At 46.9% G+C, this 6,632-nt stretch overlaps 1 long non-coding RNA gene across 1 annotated transcript in view; it reads right to left on the bottom strand.

Annotated features, from left to right (window-relative positions):
• Positions 1–4,950: 4,950 nt before the first annotated feature.
• LOC107182796 overlaps positions 4,951–6,632 on the bottom strand; it is a 6,316-nt gene continuing 4,634 nt past the window's right edge. The window contains exon 3 of the long non-coding RNA XR_001513529.1: positions 4,951–4,960. This is a non-coding gene — a long non-coding RNA (uncharacterized LOC107182796). The remainder of the gene's footprint in view (positions 4,961–6,632) is intronic.

Below are 6,632 nucleotides of genomic sequence, written 5' to 3'. Positions count from 1 at the left end.
ACTTCTTACGAATATGCATTACATTTGAGATTAGAGGTCAGCCTCCTAGGAGGAAGAGGGGAGATGGGGAGGGGGAGGGGTGAGGGAGGGTATTTCTGTGTCAGGTTTCAAGGACTTTACCCTGAGGGTAAGGTCACGTGCCCTGTGGAAAACCAAGTGGCTGGCAAGCTGGGCCTGAGGATGGACAGGAGAGGCTGGGAGGCCGTGGTAATGTCACTGGGAGCCATCTGGAAGGAGATTTGGGGATTTATTGGACAACACAGGAAGTGGCTCCGACGTTTCCCTGAGGACCCCTGTTTTCGGCCTCTCAGAAGCACCCAGAAATTCACAGCACAGCATCCACAGGATGGGTACCATCTGCAGAGCACCTGTGAAACGTTCCTATCGCCTCCCCCACAGTGTCTCTCTTGCTTCAGGAAATCTCCGCACTTGATTGCACTTCCTGGAGTTTCACCAAGTACAGCTACATTTGTGTGGGATTTTGTTTTGTTTTGAAATCTTTTCAAATACAAACCCCTTTGGGGAAGAGAAGCTCCTATTCCGACGTTGGAAGGAATTCGCTTACTGCCTCTTGCTGCACAGTTGTGATCTGTTACCTGCAGAAGAAAAGGAACATTTTTATTGAGTTGAGAGGGAGAGGTAATTGTGAAGCCTGGAGAGCTTGAATGAAGGGAACAGAAATGGGTTCCAGGGACACTGTGAGTGGGGGAAACTCCAAGGGTTGCTCCTGGACCTGCAGGGCTTCAAGCCAGGAGGGTCCTGGTCAGAGAAAATCAGACATAGTGAGGACTTGTAGCAGGAGTGAAATCTTAGTCTGCCAATTCCAGGCTTGAAGACACAGAGCTTTCTTTATGCTTCTATGTCACCCTCATATCTGCTTTACCTCCCTGGACACATTTATAAACAAACTAGAAGCCCGGTGGATGAAATCCGTGCGCTTGTGGGGGAGGTCTCTCAGCCCGGCCTGCACCCTCTTGCAGTCTGGGAGCCCTTGGGGGATGTCCGACTGATGGCTTAGGGAGCGGGCCTAAGCCGTCAGTCAGACATCCTTCGTGCTGCCACGGAAGTGGGAGAGGATCCCCACCACCACCACTGTGCTTGCCAGCCATGAGCCTGGCTCAGGGCTTCTGACTGAGCAGCATTCCCCATGTGGGAGCGCACTGACCACCAGGGGACAGATGCTCAACCCAGGAGCTGCCCCCCAGTGGTCAGTGCGTGTCATAGCAACCGGTCGTTCCGCCGTTCAGTCAGTTTGCATATTAGCCTTCCATTAGTATAGATATCTCCCACATCTCGGTGGCTTAACCATGGAGGGCAGAGGAACTAGACTTTATAGTGTCACTCAGGAACCCAGGCGGGGGCCTCATTGCCACATGCCAAGGTCACTGTGCAGGGAAAAAAGAAAATGTGACGAATTGCACAAAGGCTCTGCACTGGTCCAGGTTCTCCAGAGAACAAAGCCAGGGAACATGTGCATGTGCACAGAGGATGGGAGGGGGGGAGGGGGGAGGGAGGGAGAGAGAGAGAAACAGAGAGAGCAGACAGATATTTTTCTTAAGGATTTGGCCCACACAATTGCAGGGGCTGGGGAAATCCAAACTCTGCAGGGCAGGCTGAAGACCAGGGAAGAGTTCATGTTGTAGCTGAAGTCCAAAGGCAGTCTGGAGGCAGATTTCCTTCTTCCCTGGGGGACCTGGTCTTTTCTCTTAAAGCCTCTAACTGATTGGATGAGGCCCACCCACATGATGGAGCCTACGATCGGCTTTATTCAAAGCCTATTGTGTTACATGTTGGTCACATCTAAAACACACATTCAGCCCTGACCAGTTTGGCTCAGTGGATAGAGCGTTGGCCTGTGGACTCAAGGGTCCCGGGTATGATTCCGGTCAAGGGCATATACCTTGGTTGCAGGTACATCCCCAGTAGGAGATGTGCAGGAGGCAGCTGATCGATGTTTCTCTCTCATTGATGTTTCTAGCTCTCTATCCCTCTCCCTTCCTCTCTGTAAAAAATCAATAAAAATATTTTTTAAAAAATTAGGACGTTCTTGGTGGAGGCAGCTGAACCTGAACTGAGCATTGGACCCTTCTGTGTGAGGGCCCGTGGGGACCATCCCGTGAAGTTTCCCGATACTTGGTAAGCTGGGGGGCTCCTTGGCAGGTCTGTTAGCCAAGCTCCAAGCTTCCAACTCAGACTCCATGTCCCTCCCCTGCCTCCTTCTCTGGGTTTTATCTTCCCCCTGATCCCTGGCACTGAAGACCCCGGACCGTTGGAGCTCTTTCTCTCACAGGTGCCTCCGAGCCCAGCTTTCTGCTGTTGGCCTGAAACAGCCCCGTTCTGGATTAGCCCGGAGGCAGGGAGGCCGGCAGCACGGCTGGTAGTTAGACAGCATGTCTCTTCGTTGTCATGCACTCCTGGGCCCTCCCTTCTCAGTGTCTCTGGGTCATCTCCCCTGTGAGTCTAGGGGGCGAGGAAGCTGTTTATATTAGGTCCACAGCAATCCTGGCCACATTTTCAGAGAGAAAAAACGTAAACTCGACAGGACTTCATTTGGGTGGGATTTTGTTTTGTAAACAGAAATAGAAGAGATGAAGTACATAAAGGAAGTACCACAGAGGGCTCCTAGATTTCCGCATGAACAGACGTGGTTTCTCTTGTTGGGAGGAGAAGCTTCCCCTGTCTTTAGTTCTTTGGGCTGGTTTAATAATTAAACTGACACAAGATAGATGAACAGAAGAGAGAAAAAAACACCAGTTTAATTTGTATGTACAGGGGCCTCATAGATATGGGACCTGAAGAAAGGAATAATGAGGGCGGCTTTTATGCTTTTTAGAGGAAGAAATAACCAATTTGAGAAGAATGGACAGGGCAAAGAGACTTAGGAGTGGGTGCTTGCTCACTGAGGAGTCTAAGCAGGGTTTGGCCGTGGGGGTCATTCTATATAAAGGGTGTCCCAAAATCCATGCAAGAAGTAATTTTGAGAGAAAACACAGGTTTATGAGTGTTCCCTTTTCTCCGCATCCTCTCCAGCACTTGTCGTTTGTGGATTTGTTGATGATAGCCAGTCTGACAGGTGTGAGATGGTACCTCATTGTTGTTTTGATTTGCATCTCTCGGGTGGTTAGTGACTTTGAGCATGTTTTCATATGTCTCTTGGCTTTCTGAATGTCCTCTTTTGAAAAGTGTCTATTTAGGTCCTTTGCCCATTTTTTGATTGGATTGTTTATCTTCCTTTTGTTAAATTGTATGAGTTCCCTATAAATGTTGGAGATTAAACCCTTATCGGTGATAACATTGGCGAATATGTTCTCCCATGCAGTAGGCTTTCTTGTTGTTTTGTTGATGGTTTCTTTTGCTGTGCAGAAGCTTTTTATTTTGATGTAGTCCCATTTGTTTATTTTCTCTTTAGTTTCCAATGCCCTAGGAGCTGTATCGGTGAAGAAATTGCTTTGACATATGTCTGAGATTTTGTTGCCTTTGGATTCTTCTAGTGTTTTTATGGTTTCCCGTCTTACATTTAAGTCCATTATCCATTTTGAGTTTATTTTTGTGTATGGTGTAAGTTGGTGATCTAGTTTCATTTTTTTGCATGTATCTGTCTAATTTTCCCAACACCATTTATTGAAGAGACTGTCTAGACTCCATTGTATGTTCTTGCCTCCTTTGTCAAATATTAATTGAGTATAATGGCTTGGGGCAATTTCTGGATCCTCTATTGACCAGTGGTTCTCAACCTGTGGGTTGCAAACAATGAAAATACATCCTGCATATCAGATATTTACATTAAGATTCATAATTGTAAAATTACAGTAGCAATATTACAGTTATGAAGTAGCAACGAAAATAATTTTATGGTTGGCGTCACCACAACATGAGGAATCATATGAAAGGGTCACAGTATTAGGAAGGTTGAAAACCACTCTAATTAGAAAAGAGGATCAGAGTGATTATTTCCATCCAATATGACTAGAACCATGACAGAGATAAGCACAGGGCCCCAGGGGAGGGTACCTCGAACAGACAGGAAAAGGTAATTAGAAAGACTCTGCTAGAGTACATGCCCTTGACCAGAATCGAACCTGGGGCCCTTCAGTCCGCAGGCTGATGCTCTATCCACTGAGCCAAACCAGCCAGGGCTCTTCTCCTCTCTTCTTTTCCCCTTGAAGAAGGAAAGGAGAAAGGCAGAGGGTTTGGAATCCGTACCAAAAGGAGGGAAAAAGAACTCTACATGGACACAGAGCAGTCCAAGTAAGACCCCAGAGGCTTGAAGTAGTGTACAAGTTGGGGAATTATGATGTGTTCCAACCATAAAGGGACAGAAAGGATGGAAGGAGACGAGGTTGGAGAAAGGGGTCCCGGCTGTCCTCACATGGAAGTCATTACAAAGCCTCTCTTTCTCACACTCCCTCCTCACTCTCTTTCTCCCTTTCACAGGTTCATCTATTTGCTTTAAAATGAGAGGGGGCAGGTGTGGTGAGAGAGAGAGAGAGAGAGAGAGAGAAAGAGAGAGAGAGAGAGAGAAGTTGAACCAGCAATAATATAACTAAGAATATGTCAAGGTCACTGTTAGAAATACAATATTGCTAGTTCCCAATTTCTTTACATACCAAGGCAAACCAGAGCTCCTGTCAGAACTGTACATAATAGGGGTGAAGGACAAATGTAATGGTCAGCTCCTGATAAGAGGCAGCTCCTTTTAAAAAAAAACAAAATGTTAGATCTTCATTGCACATATCTTACTAAACTAATGTATACATTTTATGCCTGAAAAATTTGGAACAAATATTATCACCCAGTTATTTGCAAACTAGTGAGTTATACCATTGCCATACAGCAACTATTAGAGTCAACCATTTTCAATTATTACAAAGCCATTTTTTTCTAGAGGTATATTAGGGAAATAACTTATAACAATTGATAGTTGGGATGATGCTGGGGCTAAGATTCATAGATAAACAGTCTGGTAGTTGTGATCACGTCACTTTTAGTTTAGGACTCTTTGATTTCTGGTAATAGGAATACACTTAAACTTGTTTAGTCCAAAGAGGAATGTATAGGTTCATGTAATCGGACAGAGAAAAGACAAAGGTAGGGTTGCCCCTAGAGTAGATGGAACCAGGAAATCAAACAGAGAGAGATTGAGAGAGACTGAGAGATTTTTGCCTCTTCTTTTCTCCCTCTTCCCCAGAGGCGAGGCGCAGAAGAGGGGGAGCGCCGCTGGGGAGGAGGGAGGGAAGGCGGTGCCGCCTCCTAAATGCTCACATTTTCAGAGGCCATAATCCATGAACATTACACAACCCTCCGAGGGGTTATCAGGGCTGGTGCCAGGCCAGGCCCTTAGATATGGCCTCAAGGCCCCCATTCCACCACACAGGGCTTTTCGCAAAGCCCGCGAAAGGTCCGGAAGTCCCCATCCACATTTGGGGGACAGAGAAACCAAAGGGAATAAAAGAAGGGCTTCCACCATATTGGTTTGCTCAGACTTTGGAGGCATCTCCTCTGTGACCGCTGGAGTAATAAAGCTGTGTAAGTCCGTTTCTCTAAGTGTCGCTTGGGTTTCTTCAGTCTTCTACCACAGTAGGAACTCAGAGAAGTGGACTTAAAAAGAGAAATTTTAAGTGTATGCAAATTATAGCTCAATAAAGGCAGTTTTTTTAAAATTCAAAAGCAGGTCCCTCAACCTCAGTGCCACTGACACTTGGGGCCTCTGTTTCTTTGTGGTGGGGCCTGTTCCGTGTACTGCAGGACGTAGAGCAGTGTCCTTGGCCGCTACCACTATGTGCCAGGAACACTCCCTCCTCCTCTTGTGACAACTGAAATGTCTTCAGCTTTTGCAAAGTGCTCCCGGAAGTGCTCCCGGAAGGGTAACGTTCCACTGGTCTGGCACCATTGCTTCCGAGGAACACTAAGTTTCTCTGTCAACTCCTTGGTATTCTTAGGAGTCTAACTGCTAAGAAAGTATTCTCTCTCTCTCTCTCTCTCTCTCTCTCTCTTTTAGATGTTTAATAATTGATTTTTAGAGAAAGAGGATGGGAGAGGGGGAGAGAGAAAACATTGATGTAAGAACTAAACATCCCTCGTCGAGGATCAAGCCCACAACCCGGGCATGTACCCTGACCAGGAATCCAACCACCAGCCTGTTGGCACCAGCAGGGCAGTGTGCTTTTAACATTTGTTAACATTGCTCAAGATGTGATGAAATCCTGTTCCATAGAATGTACATCCAGCCATCTACTTTTTTTTTTCTTAAGAAGAGTTTATTGATTCTTAGGGAAAGGGGAAGGGAGAAGAGAGAAACATTGCTGGGAGAGTGCAACCTCCATGGGCTGCCTCCTGCATGCCCCAGTTTTGTTTCAGCTCCAGGCCCAGAAAAGCAGCAAAACCAGACAAGCCATTGCTGACATCAGGACCAGCTGCATGGACAAATGACCCCCTGCCCTGGCACCGACTGACCAATCAGGGGAGACCAGGATCCCGAAAGGGCACACCTGGACAGCTGATGAATATTCTATGAGGACCCTCCCCTGCGAGGCCCAGATCAATGCCCTCAATGGGAGACCCAGCTCTGCTTTTCTCTGGAGCACAGCCATGCTCTCCCCACCTGCCCCAGGTGCCGTTTCCTTCCTGCGCCC

The sequence above is a fragment of the Myotis davidii genome, unplaced genomic scaffold (assembly GCF_000327345.1).
Source record: "Myotis davidii unplaced genomic scaffold, ASM32734v1 scaffold496, whole genome shotgun sequence".
NCBI classification, from domain to species: Eukaryota; Metazoa; Chordata; class Mammalia; order Chiroptera; family Vespertilionidae; genus Myotis; species Myotis davidii.
This window is presented reverse-complemented; position numbering and strand designations above follow the sequence as displayed.